Source organism: Muntiacus reevesi, chromosome 7 (assembly GCF_963930625.1).
Source record: "Muntiacus reevesi chromosome 7, mMunRee1.1, whole genome shotgun sequence".
NCBI classification, from domain to species: domain Eukaryota; kingdom Metazoa; phylum Chordata; class Mammalia; order Artiodactyla; family Cervidae; genus Muntiacus; species Muntiacus reevesi.
Window position 1 is genome coordinate 2,747,523 of NC_089255.1, and position 19,732 is coordinate 2,767,254.

The 19,732-nt window shown below is 39.0% G+C and overlaps 1 non-coding gene across 1 annotated transcript; it reads left to right on the forward strand.

Moving 5' to 3' along the window:
* The first annotated feature begins 11,680 nt into the window (after window positions 1-11,680).
* LOC136172693 (U6 spliceosomal RNA) lies at window positions 11,681-11,787 on the forward strand. The gene has a single exon (XR_010664047.1). It is a non-coding gene; the product is annotated as a U6 spliceosomal RNA (small nuclear RNA).
* The last annotated feature ends 7,945 nt before the right edge of the window (window positions 11,788-19,732 follow it).

The following is a 19,732-nucleotide window of genomic DNA, read 5'->3' on the forward strand; positions in this document are numbered from 1 at the left end:
ACCATCATCCATCATACTCTGTTCATTAGAAGTCTCTAAGTATAGCTCACAGTCACGGAGAGGGAATTAAGCTCTACCTCCTGAAGGGAGGAGTATCAAAATATTTGTGGATAGATTTGAAAACCAGCACACCATCTGAAGTTAAAGCCTCAGGGTAATTGTAGGCCGGGGGCTGAAAGTGAGAATGGCTGATAGTAGACTCATAGTTGTTTCTTTGATTGATGTTTTACAATCCTTGGAGCTCCAGAGACTGAAGGCAGAAGAGGAGCGCATCCAGGAGCTATAATACTGTTTCTTAACCCAAGTGCTATTGACTCAGAAAGGAATATTTAGAAAATGTTATCAGAAACTATCAAAACAGGGACGCTAGAATAAATGATGTTTAAAGTTCCATCCAACTCAATGGCTTGGGTTTGATGATGACTACCCCCTTGTTCCCTATGAAGCTTGAAACACGATAATTAACTATGCATTTCAACGTAAATTTGCAGGATCCATGTTGTGAAGATCAGCTACAACTTGTTCAGGGTTATTCAAGCTATGGTTTTTCCAGTAGTCATGTATGGATGTGAGAGTTGGACTATAAAGAAAGCTGAATGCCAAAGAATTGACGCTTTTGAACTGTGGTGTTGGAGAAGACACTTGAGAGTCCCTTGGACTGCAAGGAGATCCAACCAGTCCATCCTAAAGGAAATCAGTCCTGAATATTCATTGGAAAGATTGATGCTGAAGCTGAAACTCCAATACTTTTGGCCACCTGATGTGAAGAACTGACTCATTGAAAAAGATCCTGATGCTGGGAAAGATTGAAGGCAGGAGAAGTAGGGGACAACAGAGGATGAGATGGTTGGATGGTATCACCAACCTGATGCACATGAGTTTCAGTAAGCTCCAAGAGTTGGTGATGGACAGGGAAGTCTGGCTGGCTGCAGTCCATGGGGTCCCAAAGAGTCGGATGTTACTGAGTGACTGGACTGAACTGAATAAGCTGCTGATGTGGAGCTAAGAAACTGGAGCACTAGCCAGAGTCAGAGCAGGAGACCCAAACTCTGATTAAAGACTGTGCTTTGTTCTCTCTCTAGAGGTAAAAATATTACCCTGTGGACTTTGCACAGAGATTGCTAACCAAAAACCATGGACTAGATAGGACCTGCAGACTTGTTTTGCCTGCAAAATGTGTTTTATAAAAATGTTGATTTAATTTCCACCATTTACAAGTTGGAAGATTTCACATGAAAATGCAGGTTTGGGGCTTCCCTTGAAAAATGAGAGCTGAGTAGCAGCCTCCATCTCTGATGAGGCATGGTCCCTCACACATCCAGTCCTCACCCTGCTCATCTCGTACCGTCTGCTTTGTTCATTTACCTCCCCTGCCTCACTCTGTTGGCACTTGAGTTTGCAACAGGAATCTTCTAATTTCAGAGACGCACCCATAAATGGTCAGAGGACCCTCTAAGATCTTTGATAGTTGTGAAGGCCAGACTGGAAACAAACAGGGCTGATGCAGTTCCCTTTGCAGCTCCAGGCCCTCTTCTCAACTTTTGAATTACCCTCCCCCAGTGACTGAGAGTCCCAGGCTAAAACACCTTGGACTGGGTCAGGTTAGACTACTATAGGTCTGAAAAATGCATGGTCTTCAAACCAAGGTACATGTACCTCAGGGCATGTGAAGTCTTTCCCAGGAGTCTACGCTCATAGGTAGTTTTAAGGAAACTCTTTTCTAGATCCTCTATGCATACTGGACTCTTTCCTAAGATTGTTCTGCTGAGAATGAGCCTATGTTTATAATAGTCCTCTCCACATTATTTTAAAAAAGATATAGGTCTCACACATCCCAATTCTTAATATAATGCGTTGTCCTTAATATGACACAAAAACTGCAGATGTGGCAAAGAGGAAGGTTGCTTTAATGATTAATCATAAATTCATTATGCTTTGGGCTTTCCCTTCTTATATACACATTCAAAGTGATAGATTAGAAAACATAGAAATGAGGTGTTTGGATTCATGGGATTTCAGAATTCAGATAATATTGGTAAAATGCAGTGAGGGAAATAATAACAATTTTTATTTAATGCTTTCTCCTCTTGACTCTTGTCAAAAAATGCCTTGCTGTTAAGAGAGAGTCCTAAGAGGGGGAAGCAAAGAGAAAATCAGTAGAAAACACTGAATACCCAAAATGGCTTGTTCATGTGATTTTAAGCATTTTTTCCCCCACTGATCTCCATACTCATCCCTAGGATATTTCTTAACCTGGGAAGAAAGTAGCCTAGAACAGCTACAGCAGTATAAGCTTGCATTGCTGATTATTTTAAATGTAATCAGGATGCCTTTTGAAAATACTCAATTTTTACAAGATAAAATGGGTAAAATTCAAGGATTAAAAAATTTTCATATGGTCTCTTTCAGACTTGATGTGCATTAGTTAATAAAACTGTCAAAACCTGTGGTATCAAACCATAGCATAAAATACTATTTTCAATTATATATATATATAAAAATATATATATATAATTTGTTTCAATTATAGTCAATTCTCATCATATCCTATCTTATAAAATGTTTAATATGTTTTTCATAACATCATTAAAAATATTAGTGTGCTGCTAGACTTATTAGAAGCCTAAAACCCTTCTATTATTTGTGGTGCTTCTCATTTTTTCACCAGTTCTTATTTATCCTCCAAAGTCAATCAGCAGCATTCAATAGCCTCATTCAGTTTTACTAGAGACATGTCATGCCTTTCATCATTCTTCTTACTTGATTGAAGAAAGTGTATGGATAATTTTATTTTTATAACTTATTTAAACATGGAATAATTAATTATATTAGGTTCATATCATTTTAATTATGATTGGTTTCAGTGGTCAGTTTCACAATATAGACTTAATTCTCATTCATTTTTTATAATAATCCTCGAAATAACTATCTGAATTGAAAAGTGAATTCAAGGTTTTTTTCTACAGAGAGTGTATCTGATTTGACTAATAAGGTTTGACAGTGAAGACTAACTCTGCCAAAGATGTTTGTGATGGACAAGTTCTGTTAATGGGCCAAACCTGCAACTCTAAGGTAATGATAATATGGTTAAGGCAAGAAATATCATAAAAATATTTGATAAAAAAGCATTGTTTTGACAAAAGTGTAATGAAATTAATATCTATCTATTATTCCTTTCATTTCTGAAGACATGGGATTTTAAAAGGTGGGTTTAGGGTAATTAGAAATTATTTGATAAATCTTTGCAAAGATCTTTCTTCCCAGAAACTGAGCAAGTGAATTAGATTTTAATGATGAGGACAAATCCCTTTGCAAGTCAGGGTGCTTTCCAATTCACCACCTATAAAAAAAAAATGCAGAAGGACCTAATCAAGTTGTCAGGTGAAAGAAGATTAAAGATATGCTTTGATAGTAGATAATCATATGAATTTTGGCATATAACATGGAAGGAGTTCAAAGAGTTAAATTACATTACTATCATAAAACACTTTCAGCTCCTACAGTTTACAGCTTAAAAACATACAAAAGAAATAGAATTGATAACCAATGTCTCATTTTAGGATTAAGTAATATTCATCTACAGATGCTTGAGCTAATTTAAAATATTCATCATCTTTTTAAGGTATATTTTCATTCTAATTTCAACTTTTGTGTTTAATAATAAATATAATATATGTAGTTTTAGTTAGTAGTGAATTGCTAATGATGCTAATTTATACAACCAGCTTGTTTTAATGCTTACAGTTTTATGATCACAGAACATAAAAGTTTCTAAATTTAGATACATTTTTTTACTGCAGATAAATGTGCTGGGTGATCAATAAAGTCTTACAAAAATTTTATTAATTACAACTCTTGGAACTGGAATAAAAATTTAAGTTCATGAAAAAAAATCAAATTTCTGCAAGTTAAAAACTTGTTTTTAAAAAATGAAGTTATGGATTATCAGTTGCCACGGTGTTTAGATTTGATTGCATACATTTATGAAAGAAATTCAACTTTTATGTTAGAACAGAAACATTTACAACATATTTCAAATTATAACCTTTGAAAGTATTTAAACTTAGGATGAAAAGCTTTACTGTTAACTTAGAAATTGCATGATGGAAATACTCTATTCTCTTTTCCAAATTTTTAATTTTAATTTTTTTGCATTTTTGCCACCCTGCACAGCATGTGGGATGGTTCCCTGACGGGGGATTGAACTCAGGCCTCCCCAGTGAAAGCCCCAGTTCCTAACAACTAGGCCGCCAGAGAACTCCCAAGAGTCTCTCTTCTTTTAGAACAAAAATATTTTAACATCTCTGAACTAGATAACCACCTCTATCCTGGGCTTTGAGGAACTCACTTTTGGCCAGAAATACTTCTCACCCAGCCACAATGCCTGAATCCTCCCATTATTCTGCACGGAGAAGCCTTGAAGTTTGCTGGCCATGAACTGGGTGCGCTTCAGGAAACAAGACTCCCAGGGAACACAGCAGGAATGAATTTTGATGGGGAAAGGAAAGAAAGATGGAGACTACCTGGTCCCCTGAGCCCCTGACTGCACAAGGAGACAGGAGGAAGTTCTCAGAGATCGGTCTTCCTGGGCTGCAAGTTCATTAGGTCGGTAATTATCCTTAGAGCCTATACTTCATTCATTTGATTTTCAAGGTCAAATCTCTCTAGTGATACTCCTTTTCTTTCAGAGTCTTTTAAACACTTCGGTATATCTCTGTCCAGCTGCGTCAGTGGTCACAGGAGAAGGGGACCTGGTCGGTGAGAAGTGGGATTGTACGGCAGGCTTCCACCCCTCGGGTCCTTGGGACCCCAGCAGCCCTGGAGAAAAGCCCACAGAAGCGTAGGATCTCTTCTTTTATCGTGTGTGTCCATTAGGCTAACCTCTGAGCATAGCTACGTAGAGGCAATACGCAGTTAATCTATTCCTTCTCACGGTACACTGTGCCATTAACAGCTTAGCTATTTCACTGAGAGACACGTGGGTATGTGAAAGCCTCATGGAATAGAGCATTTTAAGAATGCATTAATTTGTGACTCCTTCACGTTGGGCAGCTTTAATTATTAGTTGGAATCCTTTTGAGCCTAACACATCTCTGACTTTCCGCCCACGCTTTGGTCCTGGCTGAGTTCTCAGCGCCACAGAGACCAAGGGGGCTCCTTCCTTCCGCACAGCGGGCTTTCGTGTCCCGCTCCTCTGCCTTTTGCTCTTCCGGGCAGAACTGCCTCCGTTCCTTTAGCCAGTTTCCCTGGGATCTGTTTTCCGGCGCTCTCACCGCCCCTGTTGCCCTCTTACATGAACGCTCGTTTGTGGCTGCCCCCGCGCCTTGTGAAACATGGCAGCCGCGGTCTGGGAAGGCGCCAGGGCGGAGGCCCGTCAGGACACCGCGTGGTGCGCGGCCGTCAGGGGGGCCTGTGACGGGGCTGAGCCGAGGCCCCGGGCCGTTACTCACCCAGGAGCTGCTGAGGGCCATGAGAAGACGGGAGACAACCACGGCCTTCCTCAGAGGCCCTAGGCCTCCTCCTGTCCCCTCCTCTCCCCGGGCTGTTTGTGCCGAAGATTCTGGATATCTGGGAGAGGGGAGCAAGCAAGGGTCCTTCCTCAGGCCTCTGCGGGAACCACCTCCCCAGCTCACTCCTCCAAATCCCAAAGCTAGCTTCCGAAAAACAAGTGTTCCCTGCAGAGCTGAGGCGCACCGCTTTCTTAGAGAGAAGGGTAACTGGTATGCTCTAATTTGTCATTAACAGCTAGGATCTGCTTTGTCAGATGTGATAATGAGAGAGCATTTGATGTGCGTTCTTGTGGAGGAGGACTGGCTCCAAGGGACATTTAAAAAGTGTGGTAGCAGCTCCTGGGAAGCGTGTGAGAAATAGCCGCTTGCTCATTGTCTGTGTAGGACACTTGAGTGACTGTCACTTATATCATTTCACATGTGGCTCCTCTGCAACGATGCGATGTGAGGTCAGAATCGTTATCTCGGCTCAGGAATAATTAGTTGCCCACAGTGAAATAGCTCGTCTGAAATGGCAGAGCCTCTTCCTTAATCTTTATACTTCCTACATGCTCATAAGTGGCTGTTGGGAATGTAACACAGTGTTAAATGTAGAACCTGCATGTTACTCATCAATCCTACACCTAGGTGTATAGCCAAAGAATTGAAAATATGTGTACACAAACAAATGTACATGGCAGCATTATTCATATTCACTAAAAATGCCCGTAAGTTGATGACTAGCCAAGCAAAATGTGATATTTCCATACAATTTAATATCGTACGGCAATAAAAAAAAAAGCAATGAAACACTGATACATCTACAATATGGATAAACCTTGAACACCTTATACCCAATCAGTCACATAAAGTTATATATTATATGATTTTATTTATATTAAATATCCCAGAAAGGCAAATGCAGAGAAATAGAAAGTAGATTAGAAGTTGCCAGGGGTGAGGAAGGAGAGAATGGAAAGTGATTGCTAATAAATATGAGTGATTACCATGTTCTGGAATTACATAAAGTGTCATGGTTATACAATCTTCTGAATGTACTTAAAATTACTAAATTGTACATCTTAAAAGGATGAGTCATATGATATATTACCTATATCTCAGTTTTTAAAAAATACAATAGTAAAAAACCAAGCTATCCAAATAGAAAATGGCAAAAGGCATGAAAAGAATTTCAGCATAGACAATATATAGATGGCAAATAAGATTTGAAGATTATTCAACATCATTAGCCACTAGAGAAATGCAAATGAAAACCACAATGGGATACCACTATACACCTATCAGAATAACTAAAATAAAAATAGTGCCAACATCAAATGCTGATGGGGGTGAGGAAAAACCGCATCCCTCATACATTGCTGGAGGGTGAAAAGGTTCAGTCCCTGTGGAAAACAGTTTGGCAGTTTCCTAAAAAATTAAACATGCAACTAACGTATGACCCAGCAATTGCACATCTCTTGAGAAATGCAAAGTTCTGTTCATGTAAACACCTAAGCCTGAATGTTTACGGCAGCTTGATTCATTATTCCCTCAAAGTGAAAACAACCCAGATGCCTTTCAAAGGGCTGGCTAAACAAACTGTGTATACCCATATCATGGAATACTACTCATAGAATAAAAAGAAATGAATTATTGATAAATGCAACAACATGGATGAATCTCCAGAGAATTAGGCTGAGTGAAAAAAAGCCAATCCCAAAAACTTATGTACCGTATGATTCTATTTATATAACTTGTTTGAAATGGCAAAAAGTGGACAAAGAGATAACAGATAAGGGGCTAAAAGAGGGAGTGGGAATCATCAAGTGATTAAAAGTAAAACATGAAGGATCCTTATAGTGATGGAAACCTTCTGCATCCTAACTGTCTCAACCTCAGCATTCTGATTGTGATACTGTGCTGCAGTTTTGCACACTGGGTAAAGAGTACATAAAATCCCTCTGCATTAGTTCTTCCAACTGCATGTGAGTGTACAATGATCTCAAAATAAAAAGTTTAATTAAAAAAAATAGAGGAATAAAAAAGCATTGAGTGACTGCAAAATATTCAGTTATGGCAAACTTTCTTATCTATTACCTTATTTTACATACTCTGAGTAATGTTGTGATGAACCTCTTTGTCCCCAAAAGTATATATGGTCGTATTTCCATATTATATTTTGCCAAACTGCTTTCTCAAAAACTGGTATCAAGTTACAGTCTTATCAACAGAATAGGCACAGGTGCCTGTCCTAGGGTATACTCACCAGATTTGCAGTATTTGCCTGGTTTCCTATCAACTCATTTTGTAAGAGTAAAAAAGTACTTTATTGTCTCTACTGGCTTATATTTTTTTTCGTATTAGGGGGGATGAGCATTTTTAAATGTTTACAAATCATTTGTATTATTTTATGATTAGTCTATTCATCAAGAATCAAGGGATTCCTCTGACTCTTCATGCGTGAAGCAATGGGCACAGGAAACATGAGCTGGTTAAAAATTGATTGTAATTTTTTAAAACGTGGAGTAAAGGTGACAGATTTGGGTGTTAGGGAAATTCTGAGGTGAAATGTAAGCTCTAGGAGCTAGTGATGGACAGGGAGGCCTGGTGTGCTGCACTCCATGGGGTTGCAAAGAGTTGGACATGACTGAGAGGCTGAACTGATAACCAAGAAATGGGGAGAATGAGCAGACATAACTGGGCAAGGTCAGAGATGGGGACCATACATGATTTAAGCCTGGGAGAAGTCAGGAAGTGATGTCTGCACAGGTAGAGGCATTAGAGCAGGAACTTCCTAAATAAAGAGCTAGTTGTAGTCTTTCTCAGAGGAGAGAAGGGGTGCAGGGGTGGGTAAATATACAAAAATCATGCAAGAATCAAATGGCATAGAAATACAAATGGCAGGAAGCTAGAGAAGTAGCCCAGGGCACAATTTTAATCCCAGAAACAAGGTCCTGTTGTATCTTTTAAAACAAGTAGAGAATGAGGGTTGTTTGAGGGTGTGTGTGACTACTGCTGTAAAGTGGAGAATGAGAAATGTCAGACTGGTGGATGTTTGGTGCACCTGAAAGAAACATGAAAGCAGGAAATTACACTGCTTATAACAGGAATAAAGGTGCAGCAGAAAAGCATTTCACCATTTTTCTTAAAAAGGACAGAGTTAGAAATTAAGAAAAAGTGATTTCTCCAGACCAACCTTCTCAATCTGTAAAACTGCAAGGCTAGAGAACCCTTCTGTGACCACCTGTGGATAATCATGTCTAAACTACACCTACAAGAAAAGAAAAGGGGCCAATATTACAGAATCTGTGTGCTGGAGAGGACAGAGACCTCTCTGTATCTAATCTTCCACCCTCAATAGGAATCTCCTCTGAAAGCTTAGATAAACCTCTGATAAGTCCACAGACAGTTTCATCTTGAATACTGACCTTGGCAGGAATTTATTTCAGCAAAAGATAGCTTCATCTATTTTTATAATACTATAATTGCCAGAAAATTCTTTTTGTGAGTTGACTATTTTCTTACTTCTCATTCTTACCCATAAACTCTAATTCTCCCTCTGTAATTACACAGAACAATGACAATAATAGGTTATATTTCATTACTGCTGGTTATTTGACACTACGCACATGATATGCATTATTGCCCTTAGTTCCCACAGCAACCTTAAAAATAGGTAGTTTTTTTTTTTTTTTTAATTATCTCTGCCTTATAGATGAAGAAATGGAAGGCAGAAGAGATTATGTAAAATTCCCAAGTTGGTGAATGGGGACAGCCAATATTTGAGCCCAAGGTGTTTTTAGTTCCTGCTAAGCTGCCTCACGGGCTTGAGCCCATGCCTTCATAAGAGGCCTGTCAGTTTTGGAAGCCAGCTCCTCCATAAGAAGTACAGATTTCTGCCACTAAAATATTGTTGAATCTGCCTCTAGAAACTTCTCCTTGAAAAGTACGGTCAGATGACATGAAAGGATAGATTGTGTGAACTGTTTTGTGCTTATTCACTGATAGATGTTTGCTTATTAAATGTCTGATAGACATGTGGAAGAATTTGTTTGGAGACCTGCTTTCGTTATAACTTAGTAGTGACTTTGTAGGGAGACAACTAATCTCACCCGTTTCTATTATCTGCTAAAATATCTGTATTATCTACAAAACCAAACTAAAAAGAACCTCAGTGAATGATCAAACTGGCTCAGGACAGCTAGCAACAGTTGGTTCTAGAGATAGGTTTCCGAGAGTGAGGAGGATACGCCAAGGGACCTGACCTGTGGAGGTCAGTGGAGGGAAGTGATAGGCTCCCTCTCTGAACATGGACCTCTCTGCTCAGTCCCAAGACTGTAGCCGCTGTCAGCAGACTCAGCGTCCTGAGACCAGTGGAGCTTCAAGGACTCAGCCTCCAGCCTTCATCATTTTCACACTTGCTGCTGGGCCATTCCAACTTTGGACAAGCTGATGTGAGATTTTGGTTCACTCAAGGCTAGCTTGTCTATGTATAAAAGACTATTCAGGTGTTGATTTTGTTTTCAAAGATTGATATTCACTTTATTAAAGTCACTACTTTTTAATAACCTCATTCTTCCTCAGGTTCTAAATTCAGTTTATAAATCTTGTTATTCAAGTTGTGCCTAGCAGTTTTAGCAGTTACTCTAAAGGCCTTTGAACAATATTTGATCCATTTAGAACTAGTTAATTAAATACTTTCACATATTTTACATTGCATATATAAATTTAATATATTTTATTTCCATTTAATTTGATTGCCTGATTGGCAGACTTTCCAAGTACTAATTATTTCATATAAGTCTAATAAATTGAGTTTATGAATATCATGAACCCTGAGTTAAGTGTTGAAATATTGTATTATATAGTTAGTAAGAATTCCACTGCAAACCAGACATCTGAATCAATTACTTAGACAATTTACATTGAAATTACAAAGTTGTCATTCAAATGCAATTCCCAAACATAAGTATGTAAAATATTGAATTTTAAATTTTCATGATGCAAAAATATTAGTATTATTGGGTTTTAATTTTCTAAGATATTTCTCTACTCAGTTTTCAATTCTGAGACTGAAAGACGCTTACCTTTTAAGGAGGACAAGTAGCATCCTAGTTAACTAATAACTAGAGTGTTTAATCAGGACCTTGATGAAATGCAATACACCTTTTTAATACTTGATTCCATAACCTTAAGACTGATGTGCCATGTATCTACATTTTTGGATTCAAGTCACACACATTACGTCTTTTTTCCTGAGTCTCCTCATAGAAATCTATTAACTCCCCATTCATGTGCCGAATTGACGGCATGATTGATTCTTTGTCTCCCAACATCTAACTATATACAATCATCTCCCTGCCCAGGCTGAAAGACTTCTGACCAGACTAGATCCCTGCATTATTTTTCATTGACTTTCTAAAATTACAAATAATAAGATGAATTTTGGAGGTCTCCCCTGTGATTTGAAGTTGAAGGTGATACGAAAATTTTACTGACAATCATATTTTAACCTAACCTTAGGTTTTTATCTTGTCAAACTTAGGCTGAAATCATTTTGGATGCTAATTCTGCCATCTTGTCCAGTTTCACGTCATCCTTGAATGTGATAAACTTCTCATTCTTATCTGAGATACTGATGAGAGTGTTGACTGGAATGGAACATGCATGGAACCTTGGAACACCTCTCTTCAGCTTCTCTCTGGTCTGTCAGTCAGCTTCCTTCAGAGATGTCATGCCTGTCTGCTCATGGGAATCATCTGGGGAGTTTACCAAAACCTGACTTCTGGAATTCACTCCAGGGCCTAAAGGGCCGTGGCACAGACATCTCGGACATTTAACAGCTTCCTAGGCTACTCTTAAGCAACTGTTTCAGCACTAGTCTAAGGATTAGCTTTTGCCACTGCTGCTGCTTTTTCCCTGACTTGATTACAAGGACAGAACTTAGACTTTGTCAAGTGCCTTGCTTAAGTCTAGCCTCACTAGGTCTAAAGCGCCCCCATCTACCTGTAGGGGAATCATAGCCATAAAAGGAAACCATATCTTGTCATGACTTTTCCTTATGACATAGACTGGCTGCAAACGTTTGCCTCCTGCCTCACCTCATGCTCAGGAAAAATCCCCTGAGAAAGATGTTAAATGGACTAGCCTTCAGCATTTACCATAGTCTCCCTTTTAAACACTTAGGTCCTGTGCTTGCTTCGGCAGCACATATACTAAAATTGGAATGATACAGAGAAGATTAGCATGGCCCCTGCGCAAGAATGACACGCAAATTCGTGAAGCGTTCCATATTTTTCAGAATATTGGAAATAAAAGCAAAAATAAACAAATGGGACCTAACTAAACTTAAAAGCTTTTGCACAACAAAGGGAACTATAAGCAAAGTTGAAAAGACAGCTTTCAGAATGGGAGAAAATAATAGCAAATGAAGAAACAGACAAAGGATTAATCTCAAAAATATACAAGCAACTGCTGCAGCTCAATTCCAGAAAAATAAATGACCCAATCAAAAAATGGGCCAAAGATCTAAACAGACATTTCTCCAAAGAAGACATATAGATGGCTAACAAACACATGAAAAGATGCTCAACATCACTCATTATCAGAGAAATGCAAATCAAAACCTCAATGAGATACCATTACACACCAGTCAGGATGGCTGCTATCCAAAAGTCTACAAGCAATAAATGCTGGAGAGGGTGTGGCGAAAAGGGAACCCTCTTACACTGTTGGTGGGAATGCACACTAGTACAGCTGCTATGGAGAACAGTGTGGAGATTTCTTAAAAAACTGGAATTAGAACTGGCATATGACCCAGCAATACCACTTCTGGGCATACACACTGAGGAAACCAGAACTGAAAGAGACACGTGCACCCCAATGTTCATCGCAGCACTGTTTATAATAGCCAGGACATGGAAGCAACCTAGATGCCCATCAGCAGACAAATGGATAAGAAAGTTATGGTACATATACACAATGGAATGTTATTCAGCCATTAAAAAGAATTCATTTGAATCAGTTCTAATGAGATGGATGAAACTGGAGCCCATTATACAGAGTGAAGTAAGCCAGAAAGATAAAGACCAATACAGTATACTAACGCATATATATGGAATTTAGAAAGATGGTAATGATAACCCTATATGCAAAACAGAAAAAGAGACACAGATGTACAGAACAGACTTTTAGACTCTGTGGGAGAAGGTGAGGGTGGGATGTTTTGAGAGACTAGCATTGAAACAAGTACACTATCAAGGGTGAAACAGATCACCAGCCCAGGTTGGATGCATGAGATAAGTGCTCAGGGCTGGTGCACTGGGAAGACCCAGAGGGATGGGATGGAGAGGGAGGCGGGAGGGGAGTTCAGGATGGGGGACACATGTAAATCCATGGCTGATTCATGTCAATGTATGGCAAAAACCACCACAATATTGTAAAGTAATTAGCCTTCAACTAATAAAAATAAATGGAAAAAATATAAAGAGAAAAAAAAAATAAACACTTAGATCCTTCCCTCCCTCTGTATCGCCCCTCCCCCACTGAATCCTCCAGCTCTGTCCTTGGTCTCCGTGGTTAGTTTCTCAATGATTATCTGTAATGAATCACTGACCCTATCATCAGCTTTCTTTTATCCACGAATATAAAATTTGCAGGTCTGAAAAAACAAGCATAAACAAAATAGGTATATATTTAAAAAAATAAAACCATACCAAAATGAATTCCAGCATAAGGATGTGAAAAACAGGCTCTGGATCAATGACTCTAGTTGTCTTGAATACTTAAAAATAACTTGTCCAGTTTTTATCTGAATTGTACTTTGGCAAAATGATCTTTCTGTATTTAAGGTTGCTAATAACTTTGTTGCTGCTACCGTTCTCTTTGTGTTCTTATTTTCTGGTATTCCCCAAAGCCTGACCCTTTCTCCCAGCTGCTACCTACCCCTCTCCACACCCAAGCACTGCCCTGCCACTGTCGACACTCACTATCCATTCTTTCTAGTTTAGAATAACTCTCATAATAGAAATGCATTTTATCTTATGGAAAACACTGTCACAGAACATGATCTCCTGTATGAATATACTTTCCAAATCCCCAGTTCGTATGGGCATCTGAGACTACCAGTCTGAGATGGGTGACTCTAAATCTCCCTGGCCAACCACCTATCTTGAAAATCTCTACTTCCAACTGGGAAAAATATTTGCTAACATGTCCATGATAACCTCTTCATGGAGGGCTTTTTCTGGGTCCCTTTCCTGGTCCACCCTGGCCATGGTAGAACATCCTCCTGGCTCAGGGCTCCATTCTCCCTACATCCCCTTTCTTCTCAACCTCCCTCACTTCACTCCATTTTCTGCTTTATCCAAAAGCTCAAACTTCTTTATTTTCCCCTCACAAAAGGCTTTAATGGCCCAATCAGTAAGAGGCTTGCCTCTTACCGATTAAACATGAGCCCAAATCTTCAAATACAAAAAAACCTATCTTTACTTTCCCAGTAAGGCAGTTTTCATCCTCAGAAACACAATTACTTGATCCACTGCCTGGGATGAACAGGGCACATTTGTGTTCCATCCTGGGAAAGGTTACTTTACGTCTTAGAATGTGCTGAGAAATTAAAAATGAGTGAGATTTTATCCCCACAACATGTTTATTCACATCCTGAATTTTATGTCAGCTCGCCTTTATAGGTGAGTATGCAGATAGGTGGTAAGGTGAGTGAGCATGGCGGGGAGGTGCTGGGTCAGGGGAAGGAGAGGATGTGGGCAGGAAGTGGGAGGCTGAGGATTAGAAAGTAGGAGTACCGGTGGTACTCTGCCAGCTTGAGCCTTCCTAGAGCTGGGAAGATACCTGCAGCACGCCAAACCTCTTAGAATTCTCTTGTCCATTATATCATAAAACCCACCACTTGAATTCCTTCCTTCCTTCTTTCTTTCCCTTGTGTTTGCAAGCAAGCACACTGATTTTCCTTGGTACATTGACTGCTTATAAGAGTTCTATGATTCCAGAGAGAACCAGGTGATTCTAAGTAGAAATAAATAGCACCAAGTTTTGCAAATTCATAACTCTTATTATGACACTAAGCAAAGAATTTTACAAGGTAAATTTTAGCCTCATCATAGCAGAAGACATCATATGCAGAGAAGATTGCCAATAATGGAAATGAGACTCAGAAAATATAATAGCACTGTTTTTTAATACTATGGAGTTTAATGGAAATTTTGAATAAACAGATAATTGGATTTATTATTCTGTAAGAGAGGAATCATGGTACTAGACAGAGTATAAAAGTGTCATCTTGTGGTTCTCATTCCAGGGTTAACAGCAGCAGTATTGTTGATGAAAGTAAATGGAATTATGTTCATTTAAAAAGCATCTACAAAAAACTGTCAATTAGAAAATCTTTGTTGAGCATTATTGAGTGTATTTCCTTGGTCTCCTGTAAGATCTCATTTTTAGCAACTTTAAGGAAGAGAATGAGGTTGGTAGTTACCATCTACCACCCACCCACACTCACAAGCCACCCAATTTCAGGACACCTGGAACCACCCATAAGGACTGGTATTAAGTTCAGGGAGTTTTTTTGGTCTTAATTTTAGAATTTTTGCATATATTTGCATGTTGACTTTTAAACATATGGAATCATACATACAAAAATAAGTTTGATAGCATCCTGCTGTTTTGGTGGCCAAACTCGATTCAAAGAACTATCACGTGTAAAGAATTCTAAATTGATTAGATTCTGGAGTATAGAAGAAAAGAAATACACAGAGAGACACAGAGATGTAAGAAAACAAATGGACTATATGAAAAGAAATTTACACCATGAATGGTCTAATTAAATCTACTTAAAAATATGCCTTTGTTAATAGCCTGTATCCAATTCAATAACAAAAAGGTGGGTTTTTTCCTCACTCCCCAACCTGGGAATTCTGGGAGATTTCCTGCAGCTTATTGTCACATCGCAGAAGCACAGGAAAGAGTCAGATGTAGACAACTGTGGAGTCGTGACATCTTAATATCACTGAGAAACGTTTTTATGTGACTGCTCTCATTTCATGGAAAAGAAAGTAAATGTAAAGCAGTTAGTTTCAAAAGCAGTAATTATGGAGTAGGATTTCCTTAGCTTTCAGTTTCCTCTGAAAGAAGAATGTCTTATGTTTTGGTCTCTTACCAAATTCCCATTATTGACCTCCCTTGTTTCCAGGAGTCACATAATATCTGTTGCTGTATTTTCAGAACAGATTTCTCTCCTTTCTTCCAATCATGAAAGCAAAACATAACTAAAATCGAGTTCAAATGTTCAGAGAGGGTGAAAATGTTCCAAAACCACATAGGCAAGTGATAACCTATCTCCCAGATCCTTCTGTTTGCATATATAACCTATTACACACATATAATTTGTTTTCAAAAGCCAAATTGTTTTAAATGTACTGCATTAAACTTGCTTTTTTTTAGAACTTAACACTTTGTGAATATTTTCCATGCCTGTTTATGCATCTCCCTCTTGTTTTGAATGTCTGCTTAATATTCTGTCTTTTTTTTACTATATCATAATTTAACTACCATACTGATAGACTTTTAAGTTGTTTCCAATTATTCATTACTATAGATATTTCCATAATAATCATACTTATGTAAATTACCTCTGTGCCTGTATGTGGACATTGCAATGAAGAATAGAGGTTAGACTGTTTCAAGAAATGAAATTGTCAGGAGAAATACATATAATGGAATATTACTCAGGCATACAAAAGAAGGAAATCTTGCCTTTTGTGACAACATGGATGGGTCTAGAAGGAATTATGCTAAGTGAAATAAGTCAGACAGAGAAAGATAAATGCTGTATGATTTCACTCATATGTGGAATATAAACCAACAAACATATTAAAATAGAAACAGACAGACAGAGAACAAGCTAGTGATTGCCAGACAGGAGGGGGTTGTGGATTGTGTATAACAGGTAAAGGGGATTAAGACATACAAAACTTCCAGCAATGTCATGGAGGTGGTAATGTACAGCACACGGACTATAGTCAGTAAAGATGGAATAACTTTGTATGGATTTGGGGACTTGTTTACTAAGCTTATCATGGTGATCAGATTATAATGTATATAAATGTTGGATCACTATATTGTATGCCTGGGGCTAATGTAATATCTTATATTGACAGTACTTCAATACAAAAAGAAAAAGAAAAAAATAATCTTTTGTGACATATGAAAATAATATGAAATTCAAATACCAGTATCCAAAAATAAAGTTTTACCTGAATTTTAAATAAAAGTTATTACCCTGCCCTAAGCATACAGTCTTAGAGGAACCCTGAATTAGAGATGCTCAAGCACAATGTTATAAGGATATAGAAATGAAAAAGATAGATTCTCTTTTAGAGAAATCTCCAGAACCTATGAATATATTACTTTACATGGTAAAAAGGACTTTGCAGATATGATTAAAGATCTTGAGATGAGGTTTCTGGGAATATTCATATGAACCCAGAGTAATCACAGACCAGAGGGACAGCGAGGAGCAGTGTGATGGCAGAAGTGGAGAGAGATTTTAAGATACACGCCTGCTGCCTTTGAAGATGGGAAGAGTGTGGGTGGCTTCCAGAAGCTGGGAAAGCCAAGGAAACCGCCTCTACAACCTGCAGAAGGAACACAGACCTGCCAATCGTTTAATGGTAGCCCAGTGAAAGCCATTTCAGACTTCTGCCTTCCGGGATTATAAAGGTATAAATTGGTGTTGTTTCAGTTTGGGGTAATTTGTCACCACGGCACTAGAATGCAGAGGATTAGAGTCAGTTAAATGGAAGATAGTATTTCAACTGACTTTGATGTATAGCTAGGATTCTGATAGCAATGAGAAATAGAGCTCTCAGCAAGAGAGCAGCATGGGCAAAAGGCACAGAGGCGAGACAGTATCAGGTGTGTCTGGTAGATATTAAAAAGCATGGGAGCCACTAAGGAAGGAGAGCCTGGGAGACACAGAAAACAATGCCTGACCTTACATGCCCTGTGAGCAGGGAGTGCTTAAATGACCTGAGAGAGGAGGTGGAGGGGATCCCTCCGTGGCAAGGCCTAGGAAAAGTAATATGTGTCTGGTGGCTCAGCTAGAGTTAAGTGAAGGGTGTGGGAGGGACACTCTACCAAGGGGAATGGGATAGCAAAGAGCAAGAATCCATCACTGACAAGAAGGGGCAGGGTAAGGAGTTGCTGGGTAGAGAGGAAGCAGGGAGGTTCAGGGCAGGCTAAAGGATACCTCTAATAACAAGTCAAGGATTGTGACCTTCTGCAGGGAAGCACTGAAGGAGTTTGAGGAGACTAGTAATAGGAGCTGTAATTTGTATTCCTTTGTTCCCTATAGAATGAGTGTGCAAAGCCACGTCATGTCCTTTAGCTGCTCCAGGGGCTGGCTGGTGAGGGGAATGGACAATTTTTGAGGCAGGGAAAGAAGAGTAGCTTCAGGTTTTTTGGCTGCAAAGCTCACATCCTCAGACCTTATTTGGTGTGGCATGCAGACAGCTGACTTGTGTAGTCTGGAGGCTTGAGTGGCCCTGTGGGATGAGTGGGACTTTGGAGTAACACTTGTGAGCCACTTGGTATAGTATCAAGAACCCTGAGCTAGAAATCAGGGAACCTGAGTCATGCTGCTATGTTGCTGATGAGAGGCAGAGGGCACTGTTGGGTGAAGGGTCTTCTCAAAGACATGGATCCTTGCTGAAGACTGAGGGAAAGAAAGCAGAATGGGAGACCACAGAAGGATGAGGACACTCTATGCTTTGCTTGTCCATGCAAAAGTATAGCAATGTGCAAATAGCCTAAAATAAGCAACCAGCCAAATTCTAGCATATCATGAGAAAAATAACTGGGCTTCAAACAGTTGCAAAGGGTTCCCCCTGGAAATTTGCATTTTGACCAGCATTAATTTTCAGATTTCAAGGGATTCACCATATGAGTCATCATCCATCAGGCAAGAATTCCTGAATCAGCCGTAGACTAAGTAGTCTTCCAGCTGTAGCTGTGACTAACACTGGAAATCAAAATTTCAAGGGGAATCTAGAGTCACCATTCAGAATTCAGTCTGTGTATTTGCTTGCAAATTGTTGGAATATCAGGCCTCTTCCTTAGACTAGATATGGGGCAGAGGATTCAGTAATATAGAGTTCATTCAAATTCAGACACTACAACAGGGGAGTGACTTAACACAGGAAAGTCTTTTGGACAGTGAAATATACCAGAAACACTGCCTTTCTGCCCTGGAAAATGTTGATGGTTTTGTTGCACTGGAATTTTCCTGGCAGATTTAACTGAACCATTTCTTTTGGTCCCATCTAGCTTTATACTTTGGTGAATCAAATTGGTCTCCTTAGATGTCATCTTCAATCAGTGAAACTGAAGGTGAACCTGGGGCAATGCCAGGTAAGTTGTAACATAAGAACAAGAGCAAAGGGAGATCACTTAATAGAAACAAGATCATTTTTTAATACATTGTGGTTGTTGTTATGTATCAGTGAATTGAAGAAATAAGTCTGTGCCAACCAAACTTATTACTACGTAGCCATTAATTGTTCACTGCTAACAGACAGCTTGCTTCTGACCTGAACATCCAGAATTTGCTTTCTGCTGCCGTTAAACATAACTGCATTGGGCATCCTTTATGCTTATGCCAAGAATATTTGTTCTAGAAAGTAAAATTCAGAGAACTCTGAGGAATTTTGAAGAAGACAGTAGAGAAAATAGTATGTCAACATTCTGACATGGAAAATTCTGAAAGACATGGGAATACCAGACCACCTGACGTGCCTCTTGAGAAATCTGTATGCAGGTCAGGAAGCAACAGTTAGAACTGGACATGGAATAACAGACTGCTTCCAAATAAGAAAAAGAGTATGTCAAGGCTGTATATTGTCACCCTGATTATTTAACTTACATGCAGAGTACATTGTGAGAAACGCTGGTTTGGATGAAGCACAAGCTGGAATCAAGATTGCTGGGAGAAATATCAATAACCTCAGATATGCAGATGACACCAATCTTATGGCAGAAAGCAAAGAACTAAAGAGCCTCTTGATGAAAGTGAAAGAGGAGAGTGAAAAAGTTGGCTTAAAGCTCAACATTCAGAAAACTAAGATCATGCCATCTGGTCCCATCACTTTATGGGAAATAGATGAGGAAACAGTGGAAACAGTGGCAGACTTTATTTTGGGGGGCTCCAAAATCACTGCAGATGGTGATTG